General features: G+C 41.3%; 1 protein-coding gene and 1 long non-coding RNA gene across 3 annotated transcripts in view; one reads left to right on the top strand and one right to left on the bottom strand.

The window, feature by feature from the left end:
- FUT8 (fucosyltransferase 8) overlaps positions 1-25673 on the bottom strand; it is a 122718-nt gene that overhangs the window by 63437 nt on the left and 33608 nt on the right. The window contains exon 1 of one of the 2 annotated variants that reach the window (XM_052692823.1): positions 12577-12771. The exons of the other annotated variant lie outside the window; for it this stretch is intronic. The gene's annotated coding sequence lies outside the window, so the exon portion shown is untranslated. Of the gene's footprint in view, positions 1-12576; positions 12772-25673 lie in introns of those variants that run through there. 2 annotated transcript variants of the gene reach the window in all.
- On the top strand, positions 12945-14099 carry LOC128085445 (uncharacterized). The gene is made up of 2 exons (XR_008208974.1): positions 12945-13380; positions 13476-14099. It is a non-coding gene; the product is annotated as an uncharacterized LOC128085445 (long non-coding RNA).

Raw genomic sequence — 25673 nt, 5'->3', positions numbered from 1 at the left:
AGTTCCCCAGAGTTCCACTTCTTTTCAGCCATGTGAATTGCCATCTGTGCTTCCCAGACTGGTAAGTTAAAAATCTGCTGTCATTTGTGTCACCAATGAGCAAATTAAAGGCAGAGATTTCCCTCTTTAATAAGAATGATAAATGGCAATCTAAATATTGATTCCAAAGTGAGAAGCAGGAGCACCGTTAGTTGAAGAATCACAGGAAGAAAAGATGGCAATCAGTAGACTACCTTCAGGTTTTCTTATTCTCTCTAAACTGATGACAAAATTAAGGAGAATAAAATAAGATAAGCTGGAATGTAAATAAAAATACAACTCAGTTGATGACACGTTTAGAGGGATGCTTCATGAAGCTAGAAGATATGTTTGGTTTGCAAAGTACAGATGCAAATGGCAAAGTAGGAAATTTTGTCATAAATATCAAAGGATTACACGCTCATTTTGAGATCTAGAGTAACAGAAGCCAAATACCCTAAAAGTATCCACATAACACTAACATGAATATTGTACAGTGAGAGAAAGAAAAGAAAAATTACCAAACAAGAAGATTAAAATGGATGAGGGAGAGAGGTTGTTTGGTTTTGATTCTTTTGCCTTTCTTTTTGACAGCCAGAAGAATCTTTCAAAGCACCAGATTTAGCATTAATGACTCACAGAATAAGGCTTTCAGAAGCAGATCATGGACATAAGTGAGCACTAACCCTCTTAGTAACTGGGTTGACTGTCGGTTTTGTTGAAGCTCTAAACCTGAAAGTTTGCATCAATATACCAGTGCCTGAAACTTTGCTGCACTGAAATGCAAATCATCATATAAGAACAAGCCCTGAAATGTTTTTGGGAAGGGTCATCTTCACTCTCCCAAATGCCCCTTGGGAACAGTGTCAGGGTTATCGCACAGTCAGGAAAACTTCCAAACGATGCTGTGTGTGCAGCTACCTGCTTTGAAAGCTGGGAGATCAACCAAACGCACAGATCTCATTCCATGTCAGCTGTCCTCAAGGCCAGACTATGGTTCTATTTATTTGTGCTGATAAGGCCAAAAAGGATTTGAAATCAACTTAAGAAAACAGAAATTAAGTGCAGATAAATGTGGAGGAGTACGCATACATGCATACACACACACATACACACACACACACACATAAAGCCCAATAAAACAGAAAATGTGCTAAAGGGAAAAACAGTAACCATCTTTGGAGATCTAAGAAAACAACAACAAAACTGAAGAAAAAAAAGAAAAAGCAAATTTAGAAACAACAAAATTACAGAGAACTCTTCCTAGACAGAGGCTACTGAAGGAAAAGACTGCAAAAAATCATCAACAGAGAGAAATTAAATTCTTAAAGGAGAATACAGACAACATGAAGAAGAAACAAAGGCTCGAAATGCTGGCAAAATCCATTCTCTTCAAATAAGGTCAAGAAATTCAGGAAGAAACAAAACTGTGTTTCAAATCACGAAAGGAAATTATCTGTGCAGTACAGTTTTACAAGTAATTCTTGCAGGAATTAGATCAAAATAGAAGGCCTATCCTATAAAAGCAAATGGTTGGAAGATAAAGTTTGTCAGTCTCAGCAAGGAAAAAAATCTGAGATGAAAATCTGCAAGCTTCAGAGGAAGAAAGACAGCATCATTGATATCACTGAAAACCGACAGCGATATTGAAGATGCAACAAAGAGAAAAATGGCTGTAAGCCAAAAGAAGCTTTTTTTCCCAATTTTGTATTTACATAATAAAGACGGGGGTCTTTACTATTAATTATGAGGGACTACTTAAAACCCCAGGATTTATCTCAGCCTACCAAATTATAGATTTGTGATTGTTTTCTTTTAAGATTAATAAACATACACACCACACTTTCCACCACAAATACTGGTTATTCCTACAAATACCAAAGCACGCTTCCCCCAGGAAAGTCAACATACAAGACCAGTACCAACAGAACTAAGAATCCTTTATGTAATAAAACAAATCGTATAGTAGTAGAATAAAAGAAAAACAGCATTATACTTAGTGCCTTAGATTGCTTTCCTGTTCCTTCCTGTCTTCTTCCTTTTTCTTCCTCCTTAAAAAGGTCAGCAATTCAAACCTGCTCACAGTGAGATCATGGTCTGATAATGCTATGAGAATTATACTAGAACTCATACATAATATATTTTACTCCAAGTTTTTCAAACAATAACCAAATAAAAATATAGCACTTTGTTCCAAAATACATCAAAAGGCTTCAGTGACTCCACTTTCATTACGCAATTAGCCAAATAGCAGTAAGATGACACTAACGAGACTGTGGTCACCTTCACTGCTGTGATTCAGAACCATCCCAGCAGCTGTGCAGATTTCAAAGATGGTAGCAATTTCATATCCCTGCCACTGCCAATCCATGGGAAGGCTCTGAATAGCTGCCAACAGAATTCAGCATCCAGAAACCTGAGAGAAAAGGATGAGGCACCATTTCTTCCCTCAGGGCCAGAGAGTTGTGGCTTCACATTTATCAGACACATGCTGATCAAAGGTAGAGCAAAAAAAAAGAAAAAAAAGTCAAGATGCCCATGAGAGCTGAGACACCAGCAATTAAGATCAAGGAAGTGGTCAGAGGGTTTCAGTGAGATACTGATTTCACCAAAACCTGAACAATGCTGTCAAAAATGGTCTGCTACGTGGCTGATGTTACCTGATCATGAAGGACACTGAAGATTTGTTTTTAACACATTTCTATCAGCACAAATATTACACACAGAGAAGTATGCTATTTGTATGTTTCAGTACACCAGAAGATACCTTTGAGACTGTTCTTCAATACTATTTGCCAAGTTTTATAGTGCCCAAATGTTAGAGAAAAAACATCTACTAAAAATAAGGCACGTTGCATTTCAGAGAGGTTTCGGGTCTTTCAAGTTGCTCAGTTCTGCATAGTCATTTTGTGACCCATCTTTTCCATACCTGTACATGCCCATACACAGACTAAAATAGTATGATATTAAGAAGAAACTATTACTAAGGGTTTGCAAGAAGATTCCTTCTGAAGTAGTTCTGCTGCTTTCTTATCCCCCTCTAACTATACATTAGGCAATCTTGCACTTCTCCCTTATTCTTTTGATGCTTCAATTATGAAGGAAATTTCTAGAAAATTATACATGTCTTTCCCACTCAGTAATAAAAAGAAAATATCACTTTCAAAGCTACATATTTAGAATCATAGAATTACCAAGATTGGAAAACACCTCCAAGATCATCCAGTCCAACCATGATCCACCTACCGCCAGTATCTGCTGACAAACCCTGTCCCTTAGTACCACACCTACACTTTCCTTGAACACCTTCAGGGTTGGGGACTCCACCATCTCCCTGGGCAGCCCATTCCACTGCCTGACCACTCTTTCAGAAAAGAAATCTTTCCTAATATGCAACCTGAACCTGCCCTGGTGCAACCCGAGGCCATTCCCTCTAGCCCTATTGCTATTTAGTTTAATCCAGTTCAGTTTCATCTTCTTCTCTCTTTCAGTGTGCAATATATGAAAGAAAACAGACTCCCTGCAATGCATTTACTATGGGTTAAAGGCTGCACAACTGAGTCCTTTATTTATTTCCAAAGCAAGTATATATGTATGTAGTAACTCAGGTTCCTCTATACTATCCAATGACTGCAGTACCAGCTACTCTGAGTGACCACTTTGAGACCAAAGGACAACCCTGTTTTCATACCGAAAACAATTTCCTAGGTTACATCAGTTACCTGTGTTTTCTTTCATAACGACATGACGCAGGTCATCCTTTCCCATAGCAGTGAGGAGGGGCAGACCAACATATAAGGAAGTCAAGGGCTTGGAATTATGAAATTGGACTTTCCATTAAATCTTGATGCCAATATAACAGAAAGGGTAAGGCAGTATATGCAAAGAAAACAGAGAAGAAAGAGGGAAAAACAAATAAATTAACAAAAAACTCTGAGACATCAGTAAAAAATAAACACTGAGACGCAAAGACAGATCTGATGTAAAAGCTCATTTTGGGGTAGCTTTCGCTGTATGTGATTTTACAGAGGTACAACTTGACACCAGGGCTGCCCGTGCCTGAACTCATTAAACAAAGTAAAGAAGGACAAACCTGTCACTAAGCTTCGAAAGCCTCCATCAGGACATGGGAAGTTAAGCTGAAAAAGGGCTAGGCAAAAGATGGCAGAGAAAATGTTTTGTTGAGGCTCAGATTGCATCTTCAAGAACTGATGACCTCTCCTTCAAAACTTCTCCACACAAGACTTCTCCACACTCACCAAGGAACTGTGGGCAGTGACACATGCAGTGCGGGCAGCTTAGTGAATGCCCGAGTGCCACAAAAAAGCACAGTTAGAAAAGGAATATCGCACTTTGATTTAGACATTCCATCAGAAACCTTTCACACTGATGTGTGCTACTTCATACATCACAAAAAGTGATTTTTTCTTTTAAACACTGCTTTTCCTCAGTTACTGTCACATCAATTTTTGTGTTTTCTTTTATTGGTTTTGTTTTGTTTACTCATACTAACTGGGTGCATCTGGGAGTGTGTTCACCTTCATAACACAGTAAATTCTTCATGCAAGCATGTCTAAACACAGCTGAAAAATTCTCAGATGAGAATTCACAGCTCGCAACACATTTTTATCTGGAATTACATTCAATCTGGTATATAAGTAAAAAAAAAAAAGTCATATTCTAAAGGGACCACTGAGCTCTGGATACACTTCAACACCAAATGATGGCAGCTAATGAACATCAAGTTAGTACAGTATTCTTGAGCAACATCCAAGAAAAGAGATGTTCAAAAGTCCATTCCATACACTTTCATTTCAAAGCACTTACTATCTTGAAAAGCACAGTTAAAGCTATCATCTTTTTTGATAAGAAATGTCTTAGTCGGATAAAGAAATAATCAATCTACTTAGGATTGCTTCTGCCAGGAAGTTAAAATGTTTAAACAACAATATTTCACTTTTGTAAGAGACTTCAGGAGAAAAGCTACTAACAGAGGTTATCAATCTAATGACACTCTGTTTATAGCTTTGAGACCTACTTGAATGAGGGAATTGCCACACGGTGACATTAAGCAAGCAAGCAGTTACTTACTGCCTAAGGAGTCCGATCACTGGAATACCCCTTGTATGCTAAAAGCTGCACTGGTTGTTTGACTTGCAGGTATCCCTGAATTTCTCTCTCAAACTACTACTCTCAGCAGGAAACAATAACCTTCATGAACTCCCAGGACACACCCTTGCTATCTAAAGCAGTGTGAACATATTGTAACATTTCACATCAGTGTCATGAGAAAATATATTTAAGCTGTGAAGAAGCGTTTCCATATTTACACTGACTATACAAACATCAAGGAAGTCAGAGATGCTCAGAAAAATCTGCACGCACTCTCAAAACAGCACTCTGAGAGTAGGGGGGTACAGTTCTGCTTCCTCTCTTTCACATTTGCTTTCAGCAATAATGAGGCAGCTGATGGCTTGGTTGACTCTTCTGATGGGACACAAAATGACATCTCCAAACACTAGCTGAGCTTGTCTAGGAACAAAAAAGTAGGCATAGAACTATACAAAATAATAATAATAATAATAATAATAATAATAATAATAATAATAATTCAAGAGCAATCATTCCTTTTCCTAAATAATTTGTAGGAAAAAAAAAAAAAACCAAACAAATTTGGAGTTCTGCCTGGTCATGTTCACCAACACAGTACGACGTGGCACACAAGATGAGCTTAAACCTCTACTACACTGGATTGTATCATCGCTCAGCTCATCTTCCTACATAGCTGACTCTTCCACAGACTTCCTCTCAGAAGGGAGCTCTGCCTGAGAGCACTGGATATTATTTAACCAAGCCTGCCAGGTCAAAGTACTACAGCAGGGATCCACAAAACTAACAAAACAGTAGGGTCTGTGTTATATGAAAGGACTACCCAAAGATTAGTCTGGGAAAAAAAAAAGAAGAACCACATATCACATTAACAACAATTGGAAAATATATATATATAAATATATAAATATAAATAAAATACATATATATATATATATATTAAAGCTTTTTCAAATGCTGAGCCAACATGGCACCAAAAAAAAAAAGCCAAAAGGGTATCCAAATGAAAAGTAAAAATTAAAGTGTTGGGTTGCCTGCTATCCAGAAGAAACAGTAAACCACTGTGTTCAAGTTAATTTTAATAATACAATGTAAACCACAGGCACTTAACCTGAGCAGTCACTTAAAACTCCTTCAAAATATCAACAACTTTCTCAAGTAAAAAACAAAACAAAACAGAGAACACTGTTTTCAGATAAACAAATGAGACGCCCAATTTCAAATGTCAAGTTCCCTTATTCTACCTTCCTGAGCAAGGTGACACCAACCCTGCAGAAATGCTGTACGGCTTCTACCAGTTCCCTACTTTCACAATAACCATCACTTGCTCTTGGACAGCTTGCCTGACTGCATGCTAGATGTCTAATGTGACATAAAAATCCCCTTACAATAATTCTAGTAGATAACAAAAGCTATGAAAAATCAACCCATGTTACACAATAATATATTTATCAAATATTATTTTAACAAGAGAATTGTAAATTAAAATACATATATATATATATATATAATTTACCAGCAATCATAGCTTTGTAACACATTCAAACCACCAGCTCAGAGGAGCCCATCTCCACACTACGTACGGTGCAACAGCAGAAACCGCTCATGCTCAAGTACACCAGCACCTCTGTGTGAGTATCCATAATGGCTGTCAGAGGGAGCTGCCTAGCAAACACCCAAGAAGCAGCAAAATGTCAGCTTAGCACAGCATAACAGAAACACATACAGATTTTTCAGGTATAGTCCGCATTTCATCATCATAAACAAAGGTGGGGATCTAAAGACAAAGGCTCTGGGCAGTCACAGTGAAAGTTCACATTTCTGGGAGAGGCTGTGTCGCTTCTCGCTCAACCGAAATCTCTTTATAGACATAGAAGTAATTTATGCAATTGAATATTCTGCTAATGTAACAAATTCATCAACAAAATAAAAAAATAGAACCATTAAGTTCTATGAACCAAACAACAAACAGCACATTGGATGTATTTAATTTATTACATACTTTCTCACAAACACATTGTAAAAAAAACAAAACAAACAAAAAAAAAACCTTCAGTGAGTTTGAAAACTAGTTGTACCCACACAAATCACTTCTACAAAAAAAAGTTATGATGGGACTGTGGTGGTTCTAGCCAAATTACAGTGAAGTTCAACATAAGAAATTTATTTAAAAAGACAAACATAAGGAAAATAGTTGGAATAGAACTCTTACAATTACGTTATAAAACCTTACGGAAGAGTGATGCTAAGACATAGGAAGCCAGAAAGAGCTTCCATAAGATGCTCACAGCAACATTCCCAAGTCTTTTCCCTGTAGAATTAATCATGTCATGGTTATATTTATTGCTATTACTGCCCTGCAAAAGCAACTCTCCAACATTACAAAAAGCATTCACCTTAGTACCATAAGGTTCTGAAGCAAGCATAACAAAAGCTGACTCTTAAGAAGCATTTACATTCAGAATTAATATTGCTACCATAAAGCAATAATTATGTATTTGGGGGGGAAGGGGAGAAGGGAGAGGGGAATCAAAATTGATTGCAACCTATTTAGCAGATAGTCAGAAAATCAGCACCTTGAAATGATGCATTATGAGCTGCATAATATGAATTAACATACCTATCACGACAAATGACCCAGAAAGATCACTGATGTTTAAGGCTGCCAGATATTTCCTTATAGAAGACTCATTTTTCATTTTCTTTTAAGTTCCCAAAGGCCTTTCAAGATGACCCCTTCTGTGAGTGTATCCGTCATAAAGCTCAGCTCCTTCCATATTTTCATTTTAAGTAAAACATACATTTTTCACCTTTCCAAAGACAGGGGCAGGAAAAACACACTTTCACATTACCAAAGGCTATCTTTTCTTTAGAAAGTTTCATCATTTGCATGCTTTGAGATCCACATGCATCTTCCTAAGAGACAGCAAAAGGTACATCCTGAATGACAACTGGTGCTTTTGTCAAGCTGACTGCAACTTTGTTATTTTGTTTTGGTGCGTTACAGCTGAGTCACCTAAACATTCTGCCTGTATTGACTGCATTCCAACAGAAAGCCTCTGGGAGCCGAGCACCTGCAGCGCTGGATGCATGGGACAATCAGTGTTGGAAGGGACTCCCACGCGTTCCTCACCCGACCACCTTCTCAAACTCATGTCAACTATAAGATCAGATCAAGTAGCTCAAGTAGCTTGTTGTGCAGTTGGGTACCAAAAACCTTTTAGACAGAGAGCAATGTGTGAGCAGTCACTTCTGTGAGAAACACTTCCACTGTATGACTACGCTCATGCAAAGGAAGTTTTTCCTTATATCCAGTCAATCTTGTGTCAACTTACGATCACTGCCCCTTTCACTCCCACCACATAGCTCAGTAAAGAGCACTGCTCCCTCTTCTCCCAGATCTCCTCAAAGGTACCAGAACATTGCTGTTGCATCTCCTGAAACTGCCCCTTCACCAGCAGAACAAGCCCAGGTGTTTCAGCCTCTCCTCATAGTGCGAGCGCTCCAGCCCCTAACCATCCTGACAGCCCTCTCCTGAACTCATTTTAGTTTTTATCAGCACCTTTACTGTGTTGAGGGTCTCAAACCTGGATACAGCACTGCAGATGTGGTCTGATGGGTTTCATGGAGAGAGGGATAATCCCTCTCCTCCACTCAATGGCGATGCTCCTGTTGGATCAGCACACCACTGCTGGCCCATGATGTTTGCTGCCACAGCTTCCCAGAGGAGCTACTGTGCAGCCCATATCACTGCGAGGAGCCCTTTCTGCCCAGGCACAAGGCTTTGCAATTGGCCTGGGTGAATTGGCAATTGTTGAATTTCATAAAGTTTTGGCTGGGCGTTTTCTCCATGGTGCAAAAGTGCCCCTGCATGCCAGCCCTGCCTTCATGCTTGTAGACCTCAATTTGGTACCTTCCACAAACGTAAGAGAATATTCCATCACCTTCTCAAGGTCTCAGAATCAATGCCAAAGCATCCCATTTGTTACTGACATCCAGATATGAGCCATTAACCACTACTCTGAGTCCAGTCATTGAAACATTGCTCCTCTGTACTCTGTCCTTCCACTGTTTTAATATTCCTTTCTTTCACAGGAGATCAGACACCAAGATCATCTGATATGTCTGCTCATTTTTTGAGTATCAAGATGGACCACTGGCATCTGAACTGTTTCTCAGTGATATCCCATGGGTACTGTTCCTTGTAGGCAAGTTTTTTTGTTTTTTGTTTTTTAAATTAAGAATTTATTAGGTAATTAAAATTTTGGACTTCATATGTCAACGCTAACTTCACAGTAGATCTAAACATTTAAATCAAACAGTCTAAATCGACAGACACCAAACGACAAATCAAGCAGTGAGAACTTCTGCAGCGAGGCCATTCACTGATCCCTGCTAAGTAACTTACAGAAAAAAAGTCAGAAGGAAAAGGCAGGCTGTGGTTAGTGGATTACACAGGGAGACAGGTCTGTTTTAGAAAGCATTTCAGTGCATGCAGATCATTAAAGCACTGCTAATTTTGAAAAATGTCCTAAGAGCCCCAGATTGGATATTCAACATGAAGGGACACAACACATCTCCAGAGAACTGTGACAATATTTCTAGAGAAACATGCAAGGGCTGGAGTCTGATGGCAATGAAACAGGAAAAGAGGAAGGTAACGAGGTGCCATAAGAGCAGCACATAACAAATAGTGAGGCCATTGGTACCAAGAAAAATAACTACTCCATGTTGGTCACTGAACACAACCAGCTTCGTTCTACTCCAAACAATAAAAGACACGTTGTAGGGGAAAACATAACAATTAACCACATATTTACAGGCCAAATTGCAGTTTGACAAGAATCTCTGGCATTTTGTGATTTATGAAAGCTTGATCTTGCAACTTCAGAGTTCTTTGAAGATGCCCGTTGTTGCACAATAGAAAAACATATGCATGATTTTCTTTAAGAAGCACACATATCACTTCATCTGCAGATTACATTTGGCCTATAAAAGAGATGCATATTAATGCAATCATACACAACATGCATCATCTACATTTGTTTTCCTTACTGTATTGGAAGCATACTCTGTGACCAAAAAGAAAGCTTTATGTAAGTCTAGAAGAAAAGAAAGTCCCATTTTACTTTGACACTAGCTCCCCCTCCAGACCGCCCTAACATCAGAGTCATTACTTCTTTTTTTTTTTTTTTTTTAATTCTGACTGCAATGAAATTTAAAAGCTTTCTTTATCCCTTCAAATCTCAATGAACACACTGATCAAAGAATGTAAGCGCAAAAATATCTTCTATTATTTCTTACTGTACATAAATACCAGGGCTGAAAAAAAATCATTCGATTCAAGAGAGATGTGACAGATAAGAGGCAAATCTGTACAGCTACAGAGAGACAGGAGTGGACTGAAAATGCAATTTTTCAGACCAATCCTATGAATGGGTAATATGGTAACTTCATTATACAATCAAGCCTCTGTTTGAGAGCGTTCATAAACCACAGATGCCAAAACAAAAGGAAGTCACTATGTGGTTTAGTACTACCTTCACTAATTCACTTAAAATATAGATCTGTATTCCAGCAAGATTAACTAATTTATTTTTCTTGTTCTAATAGATGTAACGTCTTACAACTTGCTCAGCCAACATCTCTTGATTTGTTTAGAATTTTGCCAGTTATAAAGAAAATGAAAGTTACAACTTGCAACCAGACCTGCTGCATTTCTATGCTACCAAGTGTCCTGGCAGCAGCATCACTCAATTAGTCCATTTGCATGATTTGATATTCCTAGATGATTCCTATTCTCCCCTCATTACTGAGCTGCTTCCTCAGAAAATATGAATAATTGATTAAACTTTCAATACTGAAAAATGGTTGTCTCATTATATTTTGTTGGGAAAATATGCAAACTTTGCAATATCATGGTTTGCCAGCTTTAGCACATGAAACACTAACAAGTATCGTAAAAGCACAAGACTAAGCATACCTGTAATAACCAGAGAAACGGATATTACTGGAAATACTTAAAGCATAGTCACCAATTGATAAGTCCTAATAACCGGGCTTCTTTAATAACGGAAGGAATTGTAACAGAGGCGTCTGTAAAATAGCCACAAGCAGCAGCATAGCCAACGTTGACCATTTATTTGTTTCTGGATCTCAGACTTCTCTGAAGTTTATGATAACGTACACTGGAAAGTAACTTGGAACAAAATTTGACTAATGCTATCACATCCAAAAATGCTTCATATGCATAAGCATTCGTTCTGAAGCATTTACTCCATCAGCTTTCAGTTAACGCCTAGAAACAAAGACATCAAAACACTGCATTTTGGCGTGAAGCGTTGGTGCGCGCTTACTTAATGATGTACACACAAACACTATTTATATCACAGGCAAAGTCGTGAGCGTTCTGAACACCTGCCTGCTGTCCCCTTCCACACCCAAGCAGCGCATGGATCACAGCACCTGACATCACCTTGCTGAACGTTACACCGTGCCGGGCACCCTGCGCACAAAGGCTAGCACTGCCCCAAGGAACTTAGGATCTTTCAGTGCGTCAGCTGACGGCTGTGCCTCGAGGCTCTTCGGTACCACCTGGAGCACAGCGCGAGGCAGCAAACAGCGCCGAGCAGCAGCAGCAAACAGCACCGAGTAACAGTGCGACTGACGAGATGCTCAGCCCAACCCCGCAACTCGCTCATCGCTCTTCCCTCCGCAACCGCCTATTCTGTCCCCTCAAGTCAGGAGCTTCCGAAAGCAGAGGCTCACGAGCCCGGCCTCCGGAGAACACCAGGGACACCGAGCACATACACGTGCGACGGACCCGAGACATTGAGCGCAAACTTGAGAGGAAAAAAAGGCCTCATCACCAACAAAGCCCGCGACCGAAGCAAGTAAACGTACTGAAACGCGGTAAAGGTCGCCCGAGGCGGCAGCCGGCGCGGCTCCACACCCCGTGAGAGCGAGCGCTTCTCCCGGCTGCCCGCCGGCCCCGGGTTCCGCCTCCATCTCTCAGCCCGGAGCGGAGCGTCCCCTCGGGCGGCCGCGGTTCCCGGGACGGCGAAACGGCCCGGCGCCCGTCCCCGCCACGGGCACCCCGCCGCCCCCCGGGCCCGGCCCGGCCCCGCAACCTCCGGCGGTGTCGCGGCCGCCGCTGGCCGCCCCAGCCTCCCGTTCCCCGCCGGGCGGAGGCGGCTCAGGCCCCGGCGTCGCTCCGCAGGTGAGGAGCGGGCGGGGAGCGGCGCGCAGCGGGGGGCGGCCCCCTGCCCCCTCCCCCATTTCCCCTCCCGGCGGTGGCAGCGGCGGCGGTTGCCGAGCAGCACCGGAGTCGCGGCGGCGGCGCCAGGCCCGGGGGAAGGGATGGGGAGCGCGGGCTGGAGCAGCCCGCTCCGGGCTCGGCATCCGCTTCCCCGCCTCCGCGGTTCGCGCGCAGCCCCCGCATCCCCTTACCCGAGTGCGGCGCCGCCGGCGGGGCCTGCGCTGCCGCGGCCGAAGCTGCGGGGCGCGAGGAGACGCTGAGGCGAGGGGAACGGACGCCCGGCTGCGGGGACGGAAGCGGGAACCCGCCGTCGCGTAGCGGAGCCGCCGGCGGACTGAGACGGCGCGCGAGACGCTGACAGGGCGCGCGCGCCGAGGGCGGGGAGCGCTCGCGCGAGCGGCTGACAACAAGGAGCGCGCGGGGCGTGCGCCGGGCGGCGAGCGCGGCGGGAGCAACCGACGGCGCTCGCTCGCTCGCGCGCGCACGCCCCCGCGCGCCCTACTCGGAAGAGCTCCGTCGCGGGCGCGCGCCCGCCGGCGGGAGGCAACCTATGAGCGAGCGAGGCGGCCTCCCGATGCTGCCCGAGCGATCTCGTCACGCAGCGCTGAGCTCGCGGGGCGCATGCGCCTCTCGGGGGCATCCCTCCCCGAGCCGCCCGCTCCGCGTGCCCCCACCTCAAAGGCCGGGCGCGAGCCGACGGCCGGCTCCGCTCCCCCGCCGCCGGGCGGAGCTGCGGCTCCCTCCGCTCCCTTCGGGTAGCCCACCGAGGCCGGCAGCCCCGCGCTCGCAACGGGCAGATACTGGCCAGCAAGGACTCTCCATCTTGCACGAGGAACGGCGATGACTGCGGTGTCTGGGGACCGAAGGAAGGGTTAGGGAATTCTGTGCCCCGGCAACCTTCTGGAGAGATCTGGAAAGGCAGAGATAACGAAAATATGTTTTCCTTTGGGTTCTAATTCCTGCCGACTCCAGAGATCAATTTAGAAATTGAAACGGTAAGCGGATTGCCAATGGCTCTCAAGTATTGAGCTGCTGCTGCTAGCCGCTATTAATGGATGGATATAATTACTATCAATTATATTGCCTGCAGGCTTAGCCGACAACTCGGATTCCAAAACCCATGGGGACAAGGGAATGGCTTACACTGGTAGAAGAGTAAAAGAGTTGCTAGAGAGGTTTCCCGTTTGTGATGTAGAGCCATCAGTGAACTCGTGCTGAGGTGGATAAGGAGAAATTAAGAAAAAATGAACTGTCATTAACAACCTTAAACTTGCTATCCTAGCAACCTTTTGTATATGGGGGGGGGGGGGGGGGGGGAAGTGCGACAGATCAGAAATATATTAAAAATCTAAACATCCAGAGCAAGGCCAAGAGCTCACGCAGCACGAGCAAGGGAAGGAAACTGCATTGGGATGATCCAGAAAGTAACACGCAGCTTTCCAAAGGACATGGCCAACTGCAGATTGCCTTTGCTTGGAGAATCTCAGCTACAGCAAGGTTCAGAAAGGAAATTGTTCAGGAAGACATCTGAAAACTGAAGGTTCCTCTGATTAGTCTTCCCTGTCAGCTGGGAAAATAGAGATGTATAGACATAAGTAAGTCCAGCCAGTAACTCAATAATGGCATTGGTACAGTCATCACAAACACTTCTGAGACAGAATGTCCACAAACTGGCAGAAAATCAGGCTAAAATAAATGGTCTGTTTCATTACTATGTTTGTGGTGGCTTTGTCTGTACTTACTATGGTGTGAAACTAAACGCATTTCAAATCATTTCTTAATGTAATAATGATACTACTGCTGGTTTATTGGCTTCCAATTCCACAGTATCCTGTGCTACAGGCGTATTATCTTAAGCAACTATTTTTATTTGTATTCTAGTTCTAAGCATGCTACAGCACCCACAGTAATCAGCCCTGTTTTGTTCTGAGGTAGTGGAACTGCTGACCTGAGCGGTGCTAAGCCATGATGTAACAGAAGAAATGAAATAAGTAGAGTCTCTGCTAACTTTCTATAACTGCTCAATGCAGTGTGTGCATACGTTTAGAAGTATTTTTTCCAAGCCAGACTAAAAAGTAAGTAGTTGAATTCTTTTAGGCACAAAATATAAATCATTTTTAAGTGTAGAATCTCATCTGTGACTCCAACAAATCCATCATCTGCTGACAGGGGGTCAGAGCCTTACTTTATGGATGCTTTGATAACTTTGATTGCCTTCTAATTCCACACAGAAAGTCCTCCTTTTTATTAAGTTCATTGGAAGTGCTGGTGATGGCCATATTTTAAAAAATTCAGCTGTATTTTTTCAGATTCTCTGAGTACTATCAAGCCCTCAGGGACAATGAATTCCCATTCCTGAAGACTCTTTTAAGTGCCTTGACTGATGTCAATCAGTGTCATAAAGACAAAAACTTGTCAGAGCTCCTTTTACTACACAATCTGTCCTTATTCATATCTACCCTTTGCACCGACCATAATTTTTTAATGTGAAATTTTAATGAGAACTGAATGACAGTCTTTCCTTAAGCGAATGTCAGCAATGGTTGGATCTGTGATTTTTAAATCTACGGCAAAAGCTTCAAGCACTTCACCAACACTGGAAGGATTTTATTTCTGCACAGACTTTATGGAGCCATGTGGCCATTGTCCAATTCAACAAATAGCACTCGAATGTTCTTATTCTTTAAGAATAAGACTTCCTTATCATTCCTTATTATATTCATGGCCTGGGCAAATCTGGTGATTTGGGTAGTGGTTGTATAGGTACAGTAACCATACACAAGGAGTATCTAGGCAAAGATATCATTTCTATGGTTAATGAAGGTGTCAGTACATAAAAGTCAGTAAGCATTGGCTGAGCCATTGCAAGGAGCTAAATAAGGGACGTCAAAAGTGCAAATTTAATCTGTTGCTAAACTCAGCAAGTCTAATAAAATCTGCTGTGCATGTGCAGGTAAGGATTTCTGTACATCATAGAGCCTGTTCAAATCTAGAGAGACATTTATGATAAGGCTGTCCTCTTAACAAAAAAAGAATAAAAATAAAAGAATTAGGTGCTTTAGTCCTGACTGCACAAGCTTAAGCCAAGAATATGAATTCAAGATCAAAAAAAGACTGAAGTGAAATTCAGAAAAAGTGAAATCAAGAGTAAGTGACAACATATATTTCTGAAGTTCAAAAGCACTTAAGTTTTCTTCACTTATGTTTCCTGCACATTCCCAGAAATGTTTCAATCTTTTTAACTCATGCCTAAATCACACTGAATTGCAAAGATAAAGGACACTGCAGACACACAGATGCAGATTCTCCAGCTAACATCGAGATTGTGGCTATTATCACTGCAGCACCAGGGAAGCTATGTGCCATCCAATGGATGTAGATCTGTCTCCAGCTACCTCTTCTGCCATGTACAGCATATAAACCACAAAATTATGCAGCATCTGAGCCCCTCTATGTAACCAGCTCTGTCAGCATCTCAAAAGTCCCTGATCTCTGTCTAACAGGCAATGACTGCTTTAATATTCCTCCATTTTCCTAGTGCCAACACCCCCTCAAAAAACACCCTAGTGCCTCACCCCCTAAAAAAAACCAATGGGGAAGCTAAACAGAGAAAATTGTAATTAAGAATTAAATTACTAGTTCAGGAAAAGCTTAAGAAGCTGTGAAGGGAAATTTATACCACAATCTGCGGCACTTTCTCATGCTTATGATTAGGAAACAATTATGTTACACAATTCTGCAGTTTTAAGATAGACGCTTTTAGGTTTTGTTGCCCTGTGTTCATTTCCTAGTGGTTAACCTCACAGTCTTAACACATTGCCTGTAACTGATACATACTCAAAACCTGTTGGCATCAAGGCAGCAAGACAGTGGTAGTACTTCTACTCAGCAGGTGGAAGCTCAGCGCAGTGAATCTAGTTTCACTCTGGTGAGATGTCCTCTTTCTCAGAAATTACTCCAAGTAGCACCTTAACATGAAACGTAAAGACATTCGTCTGCCTTAAACACACACAACAGAACACCCAATGCCTACATTCAGTGCTCAGAGGATACAGGCTTTCTTCTTGTGTCAACTGTGTAATGTTAGAAGACTTCTGAAACATTTTAACTAAGACTTACATACACGGCAGTGAAACAATGTCATCAAATCATATACTTTATTTTCAAGGAAATGCCATCAGGCATCATGCACAGCCGGTCTCTGTAAATGCACTATGAGGTAATGGTTCCTGCTCTGCAGGGAAAAAAAATGTGGTTTTTTTTTTAATTACTGAAAAGCACTGCTGCTGGAAGATATGAGTACTTCAGGAACATGGATATTTTCATAACATCAGGAAGCACTTGCAGCTCTAGATCAGCCCAACACACTTTTCTGTCCCATTTAGCAAAACACTTTCAGTTTCCAGCTTAAAGCAGGTGAAACCATAACAAATACTGCACAAGGAATGTTTATCTGTATTCAAAGCATTTGAATGAAGTGTTTATATAAATCAGTGTGAACTTGTTCTTTCTTGACACTTGCAATGCTTTACCTTGAATTCCAACAAGTTTTGACATGGTTTACAACTTTTTTTCTGACTACACGCTGGTTTTGCAGCAAGTAGCACTTAAAGGTCAAAAGGAGTGAAGTACAAATGCTATTAAAATGAGGTGGGCAGGTCACATAATCACAAAATCACATTGCAGATGCTCAGTGAAGATTAGAGGTGCCTGTGGTTATGTGGAAAATACTGCTGGACAGATTCACCAGCACAGCAGCAGTCTGTGTCACAGTAGAACAGCAAAGGTCAGCTCCCAGTATTGAGTCACAAATAATACAGCTATATGAACACTGTCATTTATCACCACAGATGAGCAATTAAACCAGAAAATATTCAGAAGTGTTTTGGATCATCCAAAATTATGCACACTAAGAGCTACTACAGGATGAAACCTCAGCTATGCAACCTGCATGCTGCTGCACCAGCAGCGTGCACAGTGCACTTGAAGATTGCCCAACACTTCCCACTTCAAGACCCCATGTCAGTTGCTTATAGCAGAAATATTTGTTTCATAAACTGTCTACCATTTGGACTGGCATTTTCAAAGCTTTGTCTCCCTCCCCCCCCCCCCCCCCCCCCTTTTTTTTTTCTTTTTTCTTTTCTAAATTACCTTAAATTTTGGAGTCAGAATTCCAAATCTCTGAGGATTATTACAGTGAAAAAATATAACTTCATCTTTTCCTCTAAAAATCTGCTCACATTTTGTCAAGCTGTTTGTATATGAAGCCCAGGTAGTATATAATTTTAAAAAACAAATTTTTCACAGTAAATACTTAGAAGATATTCATAAGAATCATATAAACAAATTGCTTATTGTGGCATAACCCTAGTAGGCAGTTGCTCACTGACCTCCAGTGGGATGGGGGAAGAAAATTAGAAGAGCAGAAGCTGGAAAATCCAAGCATGAGATAAAGCTTAGAACATATATATATGAAAGGAAAAAAAAAAAAAGAAAAAAAAAAAAAAAAAAAAAGAAAGAAAGAAAAGAAAAGAAAAGAAAGAAAGAAAAACATAACCAAGAAAAACAAGTGATGCAAAGGACTAATCTATTGATGCCCAACCAGCCCCCAAGCAATGGCAGCTCTGGCAAGCCTTTCCCCCATGCTTTTATTGATGAGCACAGGCTCTGTGGGACAGGCTAGCCCTGGGGCCAGCTTTTTCCTCTGCATACCCTCCCAGCTGCCTGCTCACCAGGCCTCTCTGCTGGCTGGCTGGAGTGAGAAGCAGAGACCTTGATGCTGTGCAAGTACTGCTCAGCAACTACTAAAACATCGCTTGTTATCAACACTGCTTCTGTCACAATTCTAAAGCACAACGCCATATTGGCTGGTACAAAGGACACTTATTCTCAAGGATTTCTTGTGCGGCTTTACGATGTAATTGCATGATACTAAAAAGAGTTCTAGTGTCTGCATTATTTGCAAAGTACCTTAAAGCTGTGTTAACTCTCTCTTCCAGTCACTGTTTTCCTCTATGAAACTGTGAAGATACACTTGTTCATCAGCAGCACAACACAAAGATTTCTTAGCTTTACTTGGCTCCCATTTCTGCCTCAGAGGAAAGGGGAAAGTGAAATTTATTTTTGAATGCTTAAAAATACAACAGTGTTTCTTCTGGGTAGTTTGCTTTTTGTATAGACCTACAAGAAGCAGGAAGCAACTGGACTGTCTGTATTTTTGTCCCTGAGGTACCAAAGGCCATTCTTTTCCTTTAAGAAGAACTTGGCCCCCTTGGGTTTGCTCTTCCAGCTAACTTCCAGTAATTTATTCTGGATTTGGCTCTGCATTGGACTGTACATTGTAATTTCTACTTGGCAATTTGCTTCCTTGCTCAGTCAAAGTTCAGTAAGTTTGTAGAAACAAATCCACCATCTCTTACAGGATTTTCAATATTGGAGCTTTAACAATAGCATCATCAGATAATTTCTAGTTATTCGTGTCTGTTGGAGAGCCAGGAGTTATCAGAGAGCTCCATCAGTGTGCACAGGGTGTGGTAGCTCCGTTAGCTTCTTTCCGAACAATGGATTTCCTGTGAAGGTAAACTTATGCTCCAGAACAGCCTGATCTACTTTATAACCTGAAACAGAGAGTGGGAACACTTTATCTGTGGCTTACAAGCAAAATGCTATCACCTACTCAAATAATGACCCCAGCTGTCCTCCCTTTCAGCACTGTCTTTGCAAATGGTTTATGCACACACTTGCAAAGGAGAAGCAGCTGATGAAAGACCTTCCACAGAAAGACGGTCTGTAGGACAGACCCAGCAGTTCATGGGAAACTCTGCTGAGTTCTGGACATAAGTACATCTGTGAACCAAAACCAGTCAGGACAAACACTCTCAATTGAATTAAACTTTCATTAAGCTTGATTATTTTATTTTGCTTTTGACAAAGTCCTTTGCATTTATTATTACACCAGTGGTTAAAACTGAAATAGTTTTTAAATTTCCCATGGGTAGTTCATTGTTATTTCATCTACCAGCTTCTGGCACAAAGGGAAAAACAGTGAGAAAAGCAAGCCAAATCAATTTATCAGTACCGCTAACTTATCAGCCCATTCTCAAATCACATGTCCCACAGTGTAACTTGAATGACCAGTTTTTCCTTCCATTAGCAAGCACATTAAGGGAAAGGGGTCTCCCTGCCAGCAAGTGTCAGATGCACCAGATACGGTATCCTATCTGGACATTAAAGTTATATGCAGGGCCTCTAGCTGGATTTCAGTCTGGTTTCTAGCAACATCAGCACTAAGCAATGACCGTGGCTAACAAACAAGTATAAAGTACAACTTTTTATCTCCTGAAGTAAAACAATCTTCCCACAGTCATAAATTATCTACCAGTAAAGAAATTCAGCCTTGACTCCTAGGAGCAGAAAGCAGAAGAGGCCCTTCTCCTGCAGCCAGCCTCTTCTGCTGCAGCCCTGGTCACACACAGCACCAGCTCTGTCCTTCCCACTTCTAGCTGGAAAGGGGCATTCCCAGAAGCAACAGAATTCCAGGTAACTGAGTTAAAATGCCCACTTGCAGCTCTGGGAATGGGTCTTGCTGCAGTGACAGGACCATGCTCTTAGTTAATAAATTCAATTATCACTGAAAAAAAATCCTGCTGGTTCAAAGCACACTAAGGTCTATGCAGAGAAAGAAGGACAGTTGTGAGCTCTACTCTGACATCTGCCGTGGATCTAAGCCAGATGTCAAGGCTGTTCAAAGCTGTATTTCTAACCTGCAGCACTCCCACTTGCAGAAGCTGCAGACATGTGTTACTGCAACCATGGAACTACAAACAACATTTGCTAGCAATGGTAAGAACTTGCTTCCACCCAAGAGGAGTTGTTACACATCTATCAGCTTTTGGAAATGGCTGCTTCTTCAATTTCTCTAAATTCTTTTGATAATCAATTACTTCTAACTTAAAAAAAAATAATAATGATAAGATTCACTATCACTAGAAAAGCCAAATTATTCAGAATGCCCTATAATTTGGAAAAATTTTATGTTGATTAGTTTGAGAGACTGAAACTGACTTTCATCACTATTTTTCACATTAATCCAAGTGATGACTTCAGAGCATTTCTGACAATCCACTGGGATTTTTTTCTATTCTGGCTATCTGTAACTACTGCTTTTGAGAAGTCTGATAGCTGTTCTTAGACCAAATATTTAACTTGTTTGCATTTTATTGCTTACCTAGTCTTTCTCTTCTGCTAGGCTTGCTGCAAAGCCCTTTAGCACCACCAAAAGCAGTGTTTAGAACCAGGTTACCATCAAATTCTTCTTATCTAAAGAGGTGGCACAACTTTTTTGCTCTTTTTATGTGGAGAACCTAGGGAAAATCAGCTTACTAATGTGTGAGATAAGCCACAACAGCATGCAGTTCATAACTGAGGATTTCAATCTTTTACGACTCAGAATGGTTGAGTCTCTTCTAATGATCTTCTTCATTTCCTTTGCAGGTAGTAGATAGACCAAAGAGAGAAACAGATACAATCTGTCTAGTCTTACATTGGCAAACACAAATAAAAATTTATTACCAAACTCCACCTAACTGGATTCACCTTTTTACAGTGTGGGCACAGAACAGCTGGTAAGTGGCAACGTATTCAACACTACCCTTCATTATGGTTACTACAGCAAAGCAGTTGTAGGCATTCCACACCATATATATTTATATCACATTCAAATGAGACCTGCTATCTGTTTGAACTAAGAGCTGCCTCCAGGGAAGGGTGGAATACAGCTCATCTCCTCTATCACTGGAGACATCAAGGATGAAAAGTTTATATAATCTTTTACAAACATATTTTAAAGCGAATTATTATTTCCTTTTGATGTTTCTACTTCCTGTTGATCCTACTGCCAAGTTCACATGTGACAGCGAAAACAGGAGTGCCATGTGAGAGAACTGGTGAGAGCTGATGTGTGTCAGTATAGTCTAAGGGTGTTAATAGCAAATTAATAGTTAATAGCAAAGCAAAACAATTGCATTTATACAGCAGGTTTTAATCATTTGATTATTCCTCTACAGTCACTTCATAAAGGATAGGCACCATTCCAGAAGACTTCAAACCTGTAACAATGACCATAATCTTTATTTTTCCTATACCTGCATAACACAAAACTATAGGTAAACCATAGGCACAGGTAAAATAATGTAATTTCATAATTAAACAATAAGTTGTGCTATTATGAAGTACATACACGTGCATTTATGTATACTACAAATGTATCAACAACACGGTCAAAAACAAAGCAGAGATGTGGAGGCATAAGCAACTGGAGAAATAGCCTCGGAAGCTGCATGTTTTGGAAAGAGAGCAGTGTGCTACTGGTACGAATAGAACAACCTCTGTGTGCAGGAAGAGCCACTGCTCCCATCTGTACAAAGGATGCTAACCATTTCCCACCTGCCTTTGGCTTTCCTGAGTCCTGTGTGGCAGCCAGTGGTCCATCCTGCACTCATCATCGACACAACAATCACAACACGCAGGAAACCTTTGACTGTTTCATCTCTTGAAAGGGGAGAAGGGGCTGTCACAAACAGAGAGTGATTATGCAGTTCTAAGTATTCTCAATTAGAACATTAACATGTAAAAGAACATTTCAAAACTCTCTTATTACAGCTGCCCATGTTTCAAAACGCCAGATCACAGGGATGCAACAGCTGAAGGATCACTGCTGGATACTGAAGAGAAACCTTCACACTATTTTCTTACTCAAAACTTAGTTTCTTTAATACTATATATATATATTTAGATAATTAAAAATAAATACATGAAGTGCCTTTTGCTAGGTTTGTGGGATAGTGAAACATGGTCTTTTGGCAGGACCAGCTGCCCTCCTCAGCAGGTTAGCCTATCAGGCCCCCTTGCTCTGTAGAGCTGTTCAGGATTTCCTCTCCTGACACTTCTTTTCCTGTTACTCTTCTCCTTCTTATTATGTCCAGAATTTTCAATTCTTTACAAAGTAAATGGTAAAATTCTGCTTTATTACTCTGAAGAGCAAGTGCTTGAGGCTACGCTAAGCATAGCTCTGCAAGACAACCCACATCTCCAGTAGGCAGCTGCATAGAAAGTGACACATCTAAACATACTAACCTGGCAGGGCAAGTTCAATGTTAAAATGTATCATAAATACAGATGAATGCAGCTACTGCAGAGGAACGGGGATCAAGATGACTTGTTTCTCCTACCTGCTCTGCTGAAAGTGAAAACTTTGATGAATTTATTGGTCTCTTCATCCCTCCTTTTCCCACTGTCCTCTGCAGAATGGTGAGATGACAACTGTCTCACAGGAAGTGAGCCAACATTTGTGAAAAGCTCACAGGTTACCGCACAGAAACGTGCTTATTCTGCTTCTGCAGCAAGAATATATTTTCACATTTCTCAGAGCACAAGATTTGCATAGCAGGTACTTCAAGAAGAGCCTAAGGACATTCTGCCACCAGCAGTTAACAAATAACCTGCCTCTACAGCAAGCATCTCCCTTTCAACTTCTGCAATTATGGACTTTAATTACTGAAGTATGAGAATCTATAGCCCTGATCAGCCCTTAATTTCATTGATTATACAAAATTTGGTTGAAACTGGATGTCTGAATTAACAGAAATGGTGACATACCAGATGGGTCTTAAGTCCGCCATCTTCTGCCCAGAGCTTACCAAGCCAAATTTCTCATTCAAAAAGACACAACACTTGACTCTGAAGGCAACCACATATCATAACATTTCCTACTTTTTTAGATGTTAAATACAGTTTGGCACATGACAGCTTTGAGCTGAGAACTCAGCTACATGAGTTGCTTCCTGCTAAATGTTATCGCGTTCCAAATTTGCAAGCAAACTCTTTATCAGGTGACTGCCATGGATGACTCATCAAACCACTGAAAAATAGCACAGGTGTAGATCAGAGTTAATATTTATATGCTGAAATCACACAATAAAACCGTGACCAGCTCTGCAAAGCGAAGTACCACCAACTGCATGCTCCATTTGTTGTTTAGCTGGCTGGTGCCTGCATGGTTGCAACACTGGTTGCAACACTGTTACTTCCTGGAGCTCCAGCGAGCAGCTCTCAGACAAGAAGGAACAAGTCTTGCCTGGGTGAAGCAGTTTGCTCTGTTTAGTTTTGCCTTACTGTGGCTTCCTGGAGGAAGAATTTGCATGTTGCTTTTCAATAGCCAGGAAAAAAGCAGGCTACACCTCCACCTTTTCCTGTTTCTTCCAGACTTCTTGTCTTAACCATTCAGTCGACTTCAGTTTGTTCATTTCACAGTCTTTGTTTCAGTTCCTATTCACTTTGAATGCTACTGAATGTTCCCCCTGAATGCATTCAATTTACAGGACTTATAATTTATAGAGGTTACATGTCCAACTTAGTGACTGCTGTGACTAATTCTCACAAAATCCAATGGGAAACAAGGCCTAAGTTCAAAAAGGAAAAAAGAAGGTCTTACTTTGTTTTAGAAAGCTCTCTTTATCACTTCATTCTGCAGAAAAATTATTTTGTATGTTTAGATTTGCACTATTTTTAAAGTAGGCTAGAAAGGCAGTAATAATCTAAAGGCACCTATTAAATTTAAATCACTGACAATAAGCAGAAATAAAAATCCTGGCTCACAGCCTCACTTGGTCTGAATGGATCCATCTTCTTTGAAATCAGCACACTCACAGGTTTGCAACTTTTCAGAACCAGAGACACAGGTATAGAGGAATATACAGGAAATAAACCTGTTCGTGTAGTACAAGTTGTAGGACTAACTGCTCAAAAGGCTATTAGATGATTTATAGTATCAAAGGGCAAAGGGCTCTAATTTAGCAGTAAGTCTGAAAGGCAACAGAAATGATGTCTGTTTGGAGAATGACTGAAGTTACTTCAGACTCTCTCGTCTGGAGAAGAGAAGCAGTAGGCAGAAGTCTGGCTCAAAGCAAACCAGGAAGGTGCTCCTCATGTGATATGTAGTGGTCCTGTGCAATTCCTTGCCACAGCAGTGCTAAGATGATGAATCATCCATGGGCTCAACGAGAAGTCCTCTAAGGGTTACTACATACCTCAAAACCACATCCAGCCTATGAACTGCCAGAGCTGCAAACGGTTGGAGCGCACAAACATACTAAGAGGAAGTATCTCAGAAGCTTCCCTCTTTCTTTTTTAGAATCTATAAAAGTTCTTGTGTAAAAGAAAAGCACCTGTAATGCACTTCTGAGTGAACAGAGCTTGTGTGTGACCTCCTCCTTTCTGTGCCATGTTACACTTAATCACCTACCCCTGCCCAGACTAAAACACCACATCACAAGCAAATAAACCTGGTTTTCAGTTTGTTGCTAAATCGCAGGACAGCCCTCACAGCCACGGCATGGCAAAACTTGGAGATGCAAATTTTTCAATCAAATAAAATACCTTCATTAGCTGGTCTGAAATACAAGCAAATGGAAGGAGTTTGGATATCTGCTCAATTTCTGTGTAACCCAAAGAGTTTATAATGCTTCACATGGTACATGGAAAACATGACACTTTAGTATTAAAAGGTATCATCATACAGAGTTGGTTAAATCATTTATGACTGAGTTTCACAATTGCACAAACACTGACAGAACCTCCATGATGGTATGGTATCAAATCATCTTCATGTGCTGCCAGGAGAAAAATTTGAGGAGGGGTAAACAATTATGCTAGTAATATTTTGTTTGTTTGTTTACTAAATGCACTTGAATTGATTCTTCAAATTGCCAAAGGAGACAAATGGGCTTGTCCACAAGAGGTAATCAGAGCACAGGAAAGCAGGAGATAAATTCAAAGCATACTAGACAGCCTCCAAGAGCTATTTTGGTCTACTTCCACATGGAGAAAAAAACTGGTATCATGGGATCTAATGTCTAACAGCTTAAGCTTAGTCATAAGTAAATGCCAGACTCTGTGAGAAAAGCCATGATCACTCCTTTCCCACTGGTAAAGAGTTTATTGCCTAAAAACCATCTTTAATTGCATAAAATCTTTCCATCTTAATGTGCACTGAAGACTGTATTTGCCTATATGTGGCACTTAGCAGAGTTAATTTTAAGGTGCAAGTCCACACATAAAGAAGCAGCACTTTTCTTTTAAATATATATGCAGCTATTGATAGTAAAGTTCAGGGAGCCGTGCTGGGCTTAACTGAAAGGACTTTTATCTCTTTAGAAGACACACAGCTGTTTTCCACAGGTGGTTCTTGCAAATACTGCCATCCATGAACAAACACAGCAGTTCCCTGGTT

The sequence above is a fragment of the Tympanuchus pallidicinctus genome, unplaced genomic scaffold (assembly GCF_026119805.1).
Source record: "Tympanuchus pallidicinctus isolate F22 unplaced genomic scaffold, pur_lepc_1.0 scaffold3, whole genome shotgun sequence".
Classification (NCBI taxonomy): domain Eukaryota; kingdom Metazoa; phylum Chordata; class Aves; order Galliformes; family Phasianidae; genus Tympanuchus; species Tympanuchus pallidicinctus.
The sequence above is the reverse complement of the archived record's forward strand: the minus strand, read 5'-3'. Positions and strand labels throughout refer to the sequence as shown.